This window comes from Lithobates pipiens, unplaced genomic scaffold, assembly GCF_037356315.1.
Source record: "Lithobates pipiens isolate NorthernLeopardFrog02 unplaced genomic scaffold, aLitPip1_a1.2 Scaffold_16, whole genome shotgun sequence".
In the NCBI taxonomy this organism is placed as follows: domain Eukaryota; kingdom Metazoa; phylum Chordata; class Amphibia; order Anura; family Ranidae; genus Lithobates; species Lithobates pipiens.
The window spans coordinates 435,016,109-435,028,377 of NW_027507748.1; positions in this window are offsets into that span (position 1 = coordinate 435,016,109).

Below are 12,269 nucleotides of genomic sequence, written 5' to 3' on the forward strand. Positions count from 1 at the left end.
TGGTGGAAGAAGTGCCTTCACCGAGTAAACTGAATCCATCAGAAACCTCCTGTAGGTCACTGAGACATTCAGAGGCTTCAGGTTCAGGATGAGCCTGAACTTTCCCAAAGGCTTGCGAACCACAAAAATGTGAGAATAGAAGCCTTTGCCTGTCTCTCCTGCTGGGACCCGTACCATCACCACCTGTTCCTCTAATTCCTGAAGAGAGGAAAGAAGGGCAGATGATTTTTCTGCACACTGTGGTAGCTCGGTGACAAGGAGTCTCAGAGGGGGGGCTCCGAAAACTCCAATCGGTAACCTCTTCTGATGATCCCCAACACAAACTGATTGGAGGCCCCCAACCTTCCTCCCACCGTGACCCTGTCATTGAGACTTTTTGGGCTGTTCAGGAGGGCGAAAAATCGCTCCCCCACGCCCTTTGCTCTTCAGCCCCCAACTTTTCTTCTGCCGATCAGTTCTAAGGGCTTCAAACTTTTTCTGAGGATGAGTCTTTCTTCTTGACTGCTCCCCATACTTCCTCTTAACGGGAAAGGACTTTTTCTTATCAGCCGTGCGATCTAGCACTGCTTCAAGACCTGGCCCAAACAGCAAGTCCCCTGCAAAAGGGATCCCACGGAGCTTTGTTTTGGACGCATTGTCCCCCTGCCATGTCTTCAGCCATAAGGCCCTCCTGGCTGAGTTGGTCAGGGCTGTAGACCTTGCAGACATTCGCACAGATTCAGCTGAAGCATCCGCAATGTATGCTACCCCCTTAAGCAGCATGGGAAAGGAGAATAGAATAGTCTCCTTTGCCGTCCCTGCTTCAATGTGTGCCTTAATATGGGTAAGCCAATACTCCATATTGCGAGCCACCACTGTGGCTGCCATGGCAGGCTTAAGGTTTCCCTGTGATGAATCCCAGGCTTTCTTCAGAAGTGAATCCATCCTTCGATTCATAGGGTCTGAAAGTACCCCCATGTCCTCAAAGGCCAGATCAGTATGTCTGGACACCTGAGAAAAGGCAGCATCTAATCTGGGAGATTTATTCCAGACAAGAGCCTCCTCTTCCGCAAAAGGAAACCTTTGTTTCAACGCACCAGAAAAGAAAGGTTTTCTTTCGGGATCCTGCCATTCCTTCTTGATGGCATCAATCAAGATGTCATGAACTGGGAACACCCGCTTTTTCTGTTCCCCCAGGCCCTTGTACATCTGATCATGGAGTGACAATGCCTTCCTTTCCTCTTGTATACCTAAAGTGGTATGAATAGCGCCTAAGAGCTCCTCCACTTCTTCCAGGGAAAGTTTATACCATGAGGTTCTTTTGGATTTCCCATCCAATCCCTCACCATCAGATTCCCCTTGGGAATTTGAGGTGGCACTGTCAACTTCTTCCTCAACTTCCTCTCTGGAACCCCCTGGATTCTCCCCACTCGCGGGTGGAACATCCACTGGGCTAGGTGGTACACTCTGCTGCGCTGGTGGAGGAGTGCCCTGGGGCTGAGGCCACTGGAAACTAGAAAAGAGCATTTTGAAGGACTGGAAAGTACTAGAAAGTTCCTTCACAGAAGCCACCAGGTCTGCACCCTGTTTTGCTGCCTGCTCCCTAACCAACCCCTCAATACACTCCTTACAAAGTGCCTTGGTCCAGGAATCCCCCATATAGGCTCTACACGAAGGACACTTCTTCCTAGAACGGTCAGTATGAAAGTCCAGCTTGCCAGCTGACCGGACTGCTGAATGTAGTCCGATAGACGATTGGACTGCCGAGCGGAGCCAGAGAGACCACTGTCTCCTCCACTCTAGATAACATAGCCTCAGTCTCGCCGACTGTTTAGCTCAGGTTCCTTAGCGGTGTCTCTCCACTGGAGGAAACACCATAACTGAGGGGACGGAGGGAGGATGAGATTTAAATTGTGAAATTTAAGGCGGTGTTTCCTAAGAGGGGAGGAGCCAGGGTCTCTCTACGGTGGCTGTCCTGAAAGACAGACTTGGGAAAAATCGAAATAAGCCCCTGTTCATCCCCAACTATAAGAAAATCCTTTTCAAAGTTCACAACACGTTCGTTGAAATTGAACCTATTTTTCTTTTTTTATGAGAGCATATCTGCCAGTCCTTTAATGTAAATAAACAGCAGGCATTTCTAAACTGTTAGAAATCAACTTAAACCGGACTTCACAGTTTTTTTGCAATCTTTGAGAATTGTTTCACAATGCAAACAGCTTAAAAAAAAAAAAAGGGGTTGTTTTAAAACTTCTTTACTAGTTGTTCAGAATGTATAGTTTAATGGTCATAGCTCGGGCCCAGGTGCACTTAAAAGTATGCTTTCAAAAACAAAACAGAATAAAAATCCCCCTTTAAAGCAAACATTTTAAGTGTTACTAAACCCAGGAGCCTGCATTCACTATATCTGGTCTCCCACAGTACACGGAAATGCAATTATTTATTAACTATAAACTGCTAAATACCTTTTTTCATCAGCAGTATATAGCAGTCTTATGACTTTTATCAGTGTCTGGTTGAAGCTTGCAGGAGGCGATACTCTCCCCTGACTGTCCTATGAGACTGCATGACCCTCTGAACATTGCAAATTGTCCCCGTGCTGATCACATGCTCCCTCCCCAAAAAATATCTCTCCAGCAATACACACTGTGGTTCTCATGGTAGGAACTACAGTAGGGGATGCCAGCATATGAAACTCCTAAAAGTGTTGAATGCAAAATATTCTTCAGCAACTTTTCTTTTCACTACACAGAGTTCAGCAGCACAAGCAGGGACAGGTAGGTATCAATGGTTTGCTTTATTCAAAATTTGTAATAAAGATGGCAGTCTTTTTTTAGAAATATTGAGCAATGGGAAAGAGGGTTATTTTCAATGGACAGGCACATAGATTTCTTAATATTTATTCATCCCTCACACTCTCCCTACCAAGTGCAGCTCTGGCTAGTTTTTGCTCACCTGGCAAGCACTTGATGACATCCCAAGCAATTTGTATGCCCCTAGAATGCAGCAAAATTTTCTTGAAGTGTTAAGTGTTCCCACCTTCTACCACACTATTAACCAGTAAAACCTAGGCAGTGGGCGATTGTGCAAAGCTATCAGATTTGCGGACGTAGAGGACAGAGAATTGTAATTGCACCTGGGGGAAGGGGGGGGGGGGGGGCGGAGCTGCTGGGAGAGATGGTTGCTGTTCCGTAGAGTGGACCCAATGCTGCCGCTGCTATAGCTTGACATACATGGCTTGAAGACTTAGAAAGCGCATATCAGCTACTAACCGGGAAAAACCTGCTTTACTCTCAGAAGCAAGAGAGCCGATTCATATACCGCCATACCTGATACATCCGACTGGCTACGAACCTGCAGCGGACGCTTGTGCCCTCCTGTGCCTTACCACTGAGGTTCCAACGGGAGGGGGAGTGAGAGAAACCCGAAGAAATCCGAGTCAACCCGAGACAGCCTGTGGAGCGCCGAGGAACGAGACGCAGCCAAGCTGAGGAGGTGGAGAAGGTCCGGCTTAAGCGGCGGTGTGCGGGCGGAAGCCAGCCGCCGACGCTATCAGCTGTTTGACCGTCCACACGGCGGCGGTCCCGGAGGATCCAGGCGGAGATCAGAAAGAATCTCGAGGGGAGCTACGGAGAACTACGGAGAGCCCTGATAAGAGACAGAGAGCTGGAAACCCTGGGGAGCCTCGGGGAACCCCAGGGCTGACTAGAGAGCCAGAGGACCTTGAAGGTAACTTTTTTTTTGTGCTTGAGTGACAGCAGAAGCAAGGAAAAGAAAAGGAGAAAGCTGCAGTGAGGAACCAGAGATGGACGTAAGATTTAACAACAATACTAAATAAGAAGTAATGTAAATTAAGGACTGTGTGAAAAAAAAAAAAAAAAAAAATTTCAAGGTAAAAGGTTAAAGGATTGTATACATATTAAATGAAGTAAGAAAAAAGAGAAAAGGTCCTGGAAGAGAGATAGAAAGAAAGGGAAGAGAGGAATTGCACTCAAATTTACATTTAAAAACTAAAGCAAACATAATTTAGATCTGCTGGTTCACTGTTAAGATATTAATGATTAAGTTATGGCGGTTTAATTAATTAATTTAAAATTCAAACAAACAAGGAAAAAGGCTTGGATTAATATAATTATGGAATGTCATGGACTGTTTTACTATGTATACATACATAAGGATGCTATTTAAATGCTATTGAGATATATTGGCTTTCTGAAAGACTACCAAAGGCTAAGGCAAAGCTATTGCTGAAAAGTACTGCAATCTCCTTAAAGGGACATTAATGGTTCTTAGAAAAAGGCTGAAAATCCCAGGAAAGCTAAAGTTATGGCACCAAAGAGGGGAAATAAAACACCCCAAAGCCAAAAAAATAAAAGGGATCAAAAAGAAGGTGGAAATAAAGGTTCTACAGGGGCCCAAGCTACCCAAACAACGGATATCAAGGAATTTTTTCAGCAAATGCACCCACAGGTAGAGGTACAGGATCAATCTCAATCCCCTCAACAATTATCAAAAACATTGCATACAACACGATCATTACAAATATCGCAGGAATTATTAGAAATGGCAGAAACATCAACATCTTTGGGGATATCAGGAGTGGAAACTACAAGTCAGCCCAGGAATAGCTCACCAATTGAGATGACAGGGTTATTAACAGAACAAAGGGAGGGAGATAATGAAAGTTGGGACATAAGAACATATATCCGCTCCCTCCCTACCAGGTCCGATATGGATCAATACATACACAGGCTGGAGGATTCCTATAAAACCGAGATCCAGGAGATTAAAGTATCCACTCAAAGAACACAGGAAATAATAGGGAAACTGGATGTAAGAGTGTCTAATATGGAGCAAGAGGTGGTTCAATTAAAAGAGAGAATACAAGAACAGGGAAAAGATTTAATACAAGCTAGAACTGCTATAGATGAACAGGAAAACAGAAGCAGAAGAAACAATATAAGAATTAGAGGTCTGAGTGAAAATGTGAGCTCAAAGGACTTGATTTCGGTGATACAAGGGCTCTTCCAAGGTCTGGGTGGGGACTTGTCCTTAGACGATCTGATGATCGATCGGGTGCATAGAATAGCTGGAGCAAGAAGGATAGAGCCTGGCGAGGCTAGAGATGTTATCTGTAGGATGCACTATGCACGAATAAAAGATAAAATAATGATGGCGGCAAGACAAAAAAAATAAATTGAATATGAGGGAAAACAACTGATATTTTTTCAGGATATCTCCAAGCATACCTTGGACAGAAGAAGAGCATTAAAACCTCTGCTGGAACAACTTAGAAAAAGGAACTTGCAATATAGATGGAAATACCCATTCCAATTACAGGTTCAATATGAAGGTTCGATAGCTGCCTATAGGAACCTAGAAGATCTACCGGAATTTGTAAAAATTCTTGGTCTCCCGCTAGTAGATTTACCAGACTGGCTAAAACTATACAGAAAACCAGCAACAAGAATATAAGGACTTGAGGAATTGGAGGGAGGGGAAGGGGGGGGGGCGGGGGTGGGGAGATTGATTGGGATTTAAGATGGGATCCTTTTTTTTTTCTCACGGAATTATACACAAAGTGAAAAGGGTAATGAAACGGGAGGAGGGAGGGGAGGGAGGAGGAGAGGGAGGGGAGGGAGGAGGAGAGGAAGGAGGTATATATATATATGTATGTATGTGTGTATATATGTATATTTCTTTTTTTTTTTTTTTGTCACGAAATAAGGTAAACAAGCACAGTAAAATACAATGAGTGAATAAGGGAGAATGGGGGGTTTTTCTTCTTTTTTTTTCCTATACACGAGCATAATAATTAAATGAAATAAGTGACCATAGGAAGTCGCAAAATGGGTGTGGTGTTTAGGAGTTTTTTTTTTTTTTTTATATATGAGAGCACTATACAAAATAAAAAAAAGGAAAGAATAAATGTCCGAAGGAGGATATGGGGGAGGGTTTGGGGTTTTTTTTTTTCTCTACTTCTCTTCTTCTTCCTTTCTTCTTCATAATTATGTGTTTAATGAGGGGAGGTGGGATAGATTTAAATAACAAGTAAAATTAGATAAAACACTATTAATAAATATATGTAATACATTTTTTTTCTTTTTTTTTTCACATGAGGATGGTGAAGGGAAGTGGGGGAGAGGGGAAAAATGAATAAATAAGGGATCAACGACTAAGTGTTATTCGGGGAGGGGGGGGTAAGGTCTGGGTTTTTTTTTTTTGGTTTTTTTACCCTTTCCCTCTCTCCCCGTGACCCATCCTTATGCCCTCCTTATGCCCTCCTTTTCCCGATTATGACTGTGGCTCCATTTTTTTTTTTTTTTTGGGGTCACGGATAAGAAGGGAAAAAATGAAGAAGCCTAACGATATGAAATAAGGGACGAGCTTTCAGCACTAGAAGCCATAATAGTAGACGTAGACATGAAAAGATAGGCGGCAATGGAAAAACTGACGAATAGCCAATCCAAACCAGCGGTTCCGACTGCCTCCCTCTTAATAGGGACCTTACTGGTTAAGTAAGTTAGACTTTTTTAAGTCATTAGATATAGGGTAGTGTAAGTGAAGGAAAGAGCGGAGTGGGTGGTGAGTTGATTAGTTGAGGTGTTAGGATCGAGTGTAAGTAATTAGTATTTTTTGTTCTTTTTTTTGGGGGGGTGGGAGGAAAATTAGGAATAAGGGGGGTGAGATTGGGGGGATACGAAATATTAGGTAAGAATTGTGCTAGGAAGGTTTAATTAAAGTTGTAGTTTTTTTTTTCTCCTCTCTCCTTCTTCCCTCTTCTTCTGTTACCTTGTGAGATCCCCCGTAGATTAAGGAATAATTCATCCCCTCCTGGAATTTTAACATGGAGGGGTTAAAAATCTGTTCTTTTAACGCAAGAGGCCTTAACTCTCCCTTAAAAAGAAGTCAAATTTTAAACTTCTTCCATAAACGAAAGGTAAATATAGTCCTTTTCCAGGAAACGCACTTTCGTTCAGAGCACATTCCGAAATTAACTAATAAGAACTACGTTAATTGGATTCACGATACATTCCCATATTCTAAGTCAAGAGGGGTATCAATAGCATTCCATAGAGATACGTTATATCAAATAGCTCAGGAGTATAAAGGGAAAGATGGTAGATCTTTAGCTGTAAAGGTTAAATTATTTGGTAGGATGTTTACAATCATTAATCTCTACTTACCAAACTATGAACAAATTGAGACAGGGATAAAAATTTTAAGGAACGTAATGGATAGTGCAGAAGGAACAATAATAATTGGCGGAGATCTGAACTTTATAATGGATATGAAAATAGACACTACTAATACCCACCCTCAGAGGAGAAATAAACAATTAAAAGAATTTAAAGAATTACTAGATGAATATCAACTGATTGATATATGGAGAGTACAACACCAAAAAGAAAAGAACTACACATATCATTCAAATATTCATGATTCCTACCACAGAATAGACTACTTTTTCCTGAATCAATCTGGATTATTGATGACTCCAACAACAGATATAGGAGGATTTTTATGGTCAGATCACGCACCAATATATCTGGAATTAAAAATAATGGAATATAAAAAAACAAGAGGGATGTGGAGCCTGAACGATAATTTACTTAAAGATAAAAAGTCTGAGGAGGACATACAGCGAGCAATAAAGAAATTCCAGTTAATTCATGATAAAGATAGCACCTCATCTCCTATGCAATGGGAAACATTAAAATGTGTATTGAGGGGACTGTTCATCAAGCACGGATGTAGGGTAAAAAAGGGAAAAAGAACAAAAAAAAGATCAATTATTGTTGGAAATCGGGATATTGGAAGGAAAACATAAACAGAGCTTGAAGTCAGATGATAACATACTTTTAAAAGACAAAAGAATTGAACTGCAGGCCGTGCTTGATGAGGAGTCCCTTCGTATAAGGGACAAGAACAGAACACAATGGTACTATTATGGTAATAAAACGGGGAAACTACTTGCAAGAACATTGAGAGGGCAACAATCCACGACATCTATAGTAAAGATCTTAAAAGTAAACGGGGAAATAACATATGATCCAACTGAAATTGTAAAAACATTCCAAAAATACTATGATAAATTATACAATATAGAATTGCAACAGGAAAATAAAAAAGAGGAAAGGGCGTAAAAAATTAGAAAATATGTTAACGAAACAGCGTTACCCAGATTTCCTAGAGAAATAACTGAGGAAATGGAAGAAGAAATTACAACAGAGGAGATTCAACAGGCAATTGCCGAACTGGCCCTGGGGAAGAGCCCAGGACCAGACGGTTATACAGCAAGGTTTTATAAACGGTTCCAAGATCTAATCATACCTATACTTAAAAAAATATATATTTCTTTAACAAAAATGCAGACTTTCATACCACAGAGTACGGAAGCCCACATTATACTTATCCCAAAACCAGAAAAAGATCATACATTAAGCAAAAACTTCCGCCCTATTTCACTAACAAATATATATATTAGACTATATTCAAAAATTATTTCTAATAGATTAACCCCCATTTTGCCAGAACATATAAAGCTGGACCAAACGGGTTTTACAAAGGGGCGCGAAACTAGGGATAATATAATAAAGACCTGTACGTTGTTGGAATATGCCCAGAGGGCCGCCATCCTGGCCTGTCTCTTAACTATAGATGCTGAGAAAGCTTTTGATAGGGTGGGGTGGCGGTTCTTAGAGGATGCACTAATACAGTTAGGATTGGGCCCAAAAATGTTAGGTAGGATTATGGCATTATACGCCAATTCAAGAGCCAAGGTAAGAATAAACGGAATACTTTCAGAATACATAAAGATATCAAACGGGACCCGCCAAGGTTGCCCCCTATCTCCTTTACAATATATACTAGTGATGGAACATTTAATTAACGCAATTAGGAAAAATAAAGATATACAAGGGATCAAAATCAAGGATAAGGATTATAAATTGGCAGTATTTGCGGACGATCTATTATTGTATATAACAAACCCAATTATAACAATTCCTAATACAATAAAAGAATTAGATCGATTCGGGGAATTAAGTAACTTTAAGGTTAACTATGAGAAATCAGAAATGATGAACATTACAATAAAAGAAGAAATGCAGATACTCTTGCAAAGAGATTTTCCGTTTAGATGGCAAAAAGAGGCAATCAAGTATTTGGGAGTTATGATTCCGAAGGATTTGAAGCAGATACAAGAATTAAATCATAATACGATTATACGCAAAATGATAAAACAAATGTAAAAATACGAAAAAATAACATTCATGGTTGGGTAGAATAAATATAGTAAAAATGGAGATACTGCCAAAGATACTATACGTATTCCAAACGTTACCTATTGTCCCATCCAGGAAGATAATGATAGATCTAAGGAAAGCTATAAGTAGTTTTGTATGGGCAAAAAAAAAACTGCAGAATAAAAAGAGAAACACTAACCAGAACAAAAGAAAACGTAGGGTTGACATTGCCCGATTTTGTAAAATATATGCAAGCAGCATCATTGGTTAGAATTATAAATTGGCAACATGATAAGAAAAACAAACAATGGGTAACGTTGGAAGAGGTAATTACGGGAGTACAGCTTAAGTTTTTACCTTGGATAAAACCTGAATTAAGAACAAAAAAAAAGGAATTGCCAATTTTCGTGAGAGCTACTTTAAAAATCTGGGACGCAGTGCTGAAAAAAGGTAAGCTATCCTCCAGAACTGGACCTTTGACTCCATTGATGTCCAACCCAGAATTTAAGCCAGCTTTGGAAGGGGTAAGTTATTTAAATTGGAACAAGATGGAAAATATAAGACTAGTACAGATCTTGGTGGATGGAAATATGCCAAGTTTACTTGATTTGGGATTGGAAGTTAAAAAAGACTGGTTGCAACATTATCAACTAGAAAAATTTATTGAGTTAAATAAAAATTCAATAAATAGACCATTGACTAAGTTTGAACAGATAATACTGAAGGAGCAAAACCATAAGAATATGCTATCTAAAATATATGAATTGCTGCTACCCATGGGGGACATTAGAGATTTAATAGGAATCAGAAAATGGGAAGAAGAATTAGGAGAGATAATTACAGAGAAAGAATGGAATTTTTTTTTTAGGGATAATACATAAAACCTCAACGGCGTTAAAACATCAAGAAAGAAATTATAAAGTGGCACTGAGATGGTACTGGAGTCCAGTGGCATTAAAAATAGTTAATAAAGGAAATACAGAGAAGTGCTGGCGGTGTGGGATAGAAAAAGGAACATTGGAACATATTTGGTATGGATGTAAGAAAGTGAGAAACTTTTGGATAAAAATTTTTGAGATATACCAAAAAGTGACTGGAAAAGAATTAACTCCAGATGTAAAGGTAGCATTATTTTCCCTTACGACAGATACATTGGATAGTATGAAAAATGGGATAATTCAATATATGACAACAGCAGCTAGAACAATAATAGCACGTAAATGGAAAGAAACAACTAGTCCAACAATATCTGAATGGATATGCGAAATGAACGAGATGTGTTTCATGGAAAAACAAATAAGAGAAGAAGGCTATGTAAAAAGCCAGATACCAATGGTGTGTAAAAAATGGGAAGAGTTTCGGTCCTCAAATGGAATGGTAGAATTTTTATAATTTAAAGAAAGGGGGGGGGGGGAGGGAGAGGAGGGGGGAAAGGAAGGAGAAAAGGGGGATCATTTTTTTTTTCTTCTTTTTTTGGGTGATATTAAATGAGGCGTAAAATGCTTGTGTTTTATGTATGATGTTGTATGATGATGTTGTAAATGGATATGTATGTTTTATGAATATTATAAAAATAATAAAGAGAAGATTTGAAACCGATTTGCGGACGTTAAATGCATCTAGAACGCTGGGGAGGACATCAGTATATTTAGCCACTGATAGATGCTTGCGCTGTAGTGTCACATCCTGTAAAATACTATATTGTACTGACAAATTAACTCTGAAGCTATGCCACACTGCAAAGACAATCTATGGCCCAGCAAACTCTAAAGCAGGAATGCAATTTCTTGTGCATTTATCAATTGGGCAATACTTAACCTTGCTGGCAGAAATTAAATTCCATAATTTTTGGGGCGACAGACAAATGGTAAAATATGTGCATGGCAACAAGTGTCTTCATTAAAAAAAAAAAAAAAAAAAAAAGGCTGAGCATAAAAAAAATGTAAATTCTTGTGCCAATAAAATATGCTTCAAAAATGTTTTAGGGAAATACTGACTATTTTAAAACCCAATCAAAATCTACATAGTAGATCTTAAAGCTATATTACTAATGAAAATTTACTGGAAAACACTCAAATAATAGAATTTTTAAAACAGCTTTGGCAGTCTCTGGGAGACAGAGCCATAGTAGTTACTATGTGGGTTATAGGCCACCTTCAGGTGATGGACACTGGCACACCCCAAGACAAAAAGTGCACTCCCTATATAACCCCTCCCACTACTGGGAGTACCTCAGTTTTGTAGCAAAGCAATACACATGTATACCAAAAGAAGGCAAGGACCTCTATGTCCTGTGATGAACTTCAAAGAAAATGATTTTACAGGTAAGCCGTTTTAAAAATCCTATTTTCTTACTGTACATCACGGGACACAGAGCCATAGTAGTTACTATGTGGGATGTCCCATAGCAATGCCAACTGAAGGGAGGGAGACAACAAAAGTAGGGCACTAAGAGCCTAGAGGATTTATACTGCAGCCTGCAGTACACAGCACCCAAAGCCGATATCCTTATGACCTTTTACATCCATTTCATATAATCTGGTAAATGTATGGACTGAAGACCAAGTTGCAGCCTTGCAGATTTGAGCCATGGAGGCTTGGTGATGCACTGCCTAGGAAACACCAACAGCCCTGGTGGAGTGCGCTTTAATATGAAAAGGTGGAATTTTCCTCTTTAAACCATAAGCTTGAACAATCACTTGACAAATCCATTTAGAAAAAGTAGACTTCGATGCTGCCTGTCCTCTCTTAGGACCTTCTGGAAACGCAAACAAAACATGTTTTACGAATCTGAGCGGTCACCTTCAAACAGACCTTGACTGCTCTCACCACATCAAGAGAATGTAGTGACCTTTCTTCCGCAGAACAAAGTTCTGGAAAAAACGAAGGCAGAATAATATCCTGGTTTAAATGAAAACCTGACACTACCTTCGGAAGGAAATTAGGATAAGGACGCAATACAACCTTATCTTTATGAAGTATCAAATATGGCTCTTTACAGGAAAGAGCAGCCAACTCTGATATTGTTCTTGCAGAAGAAAT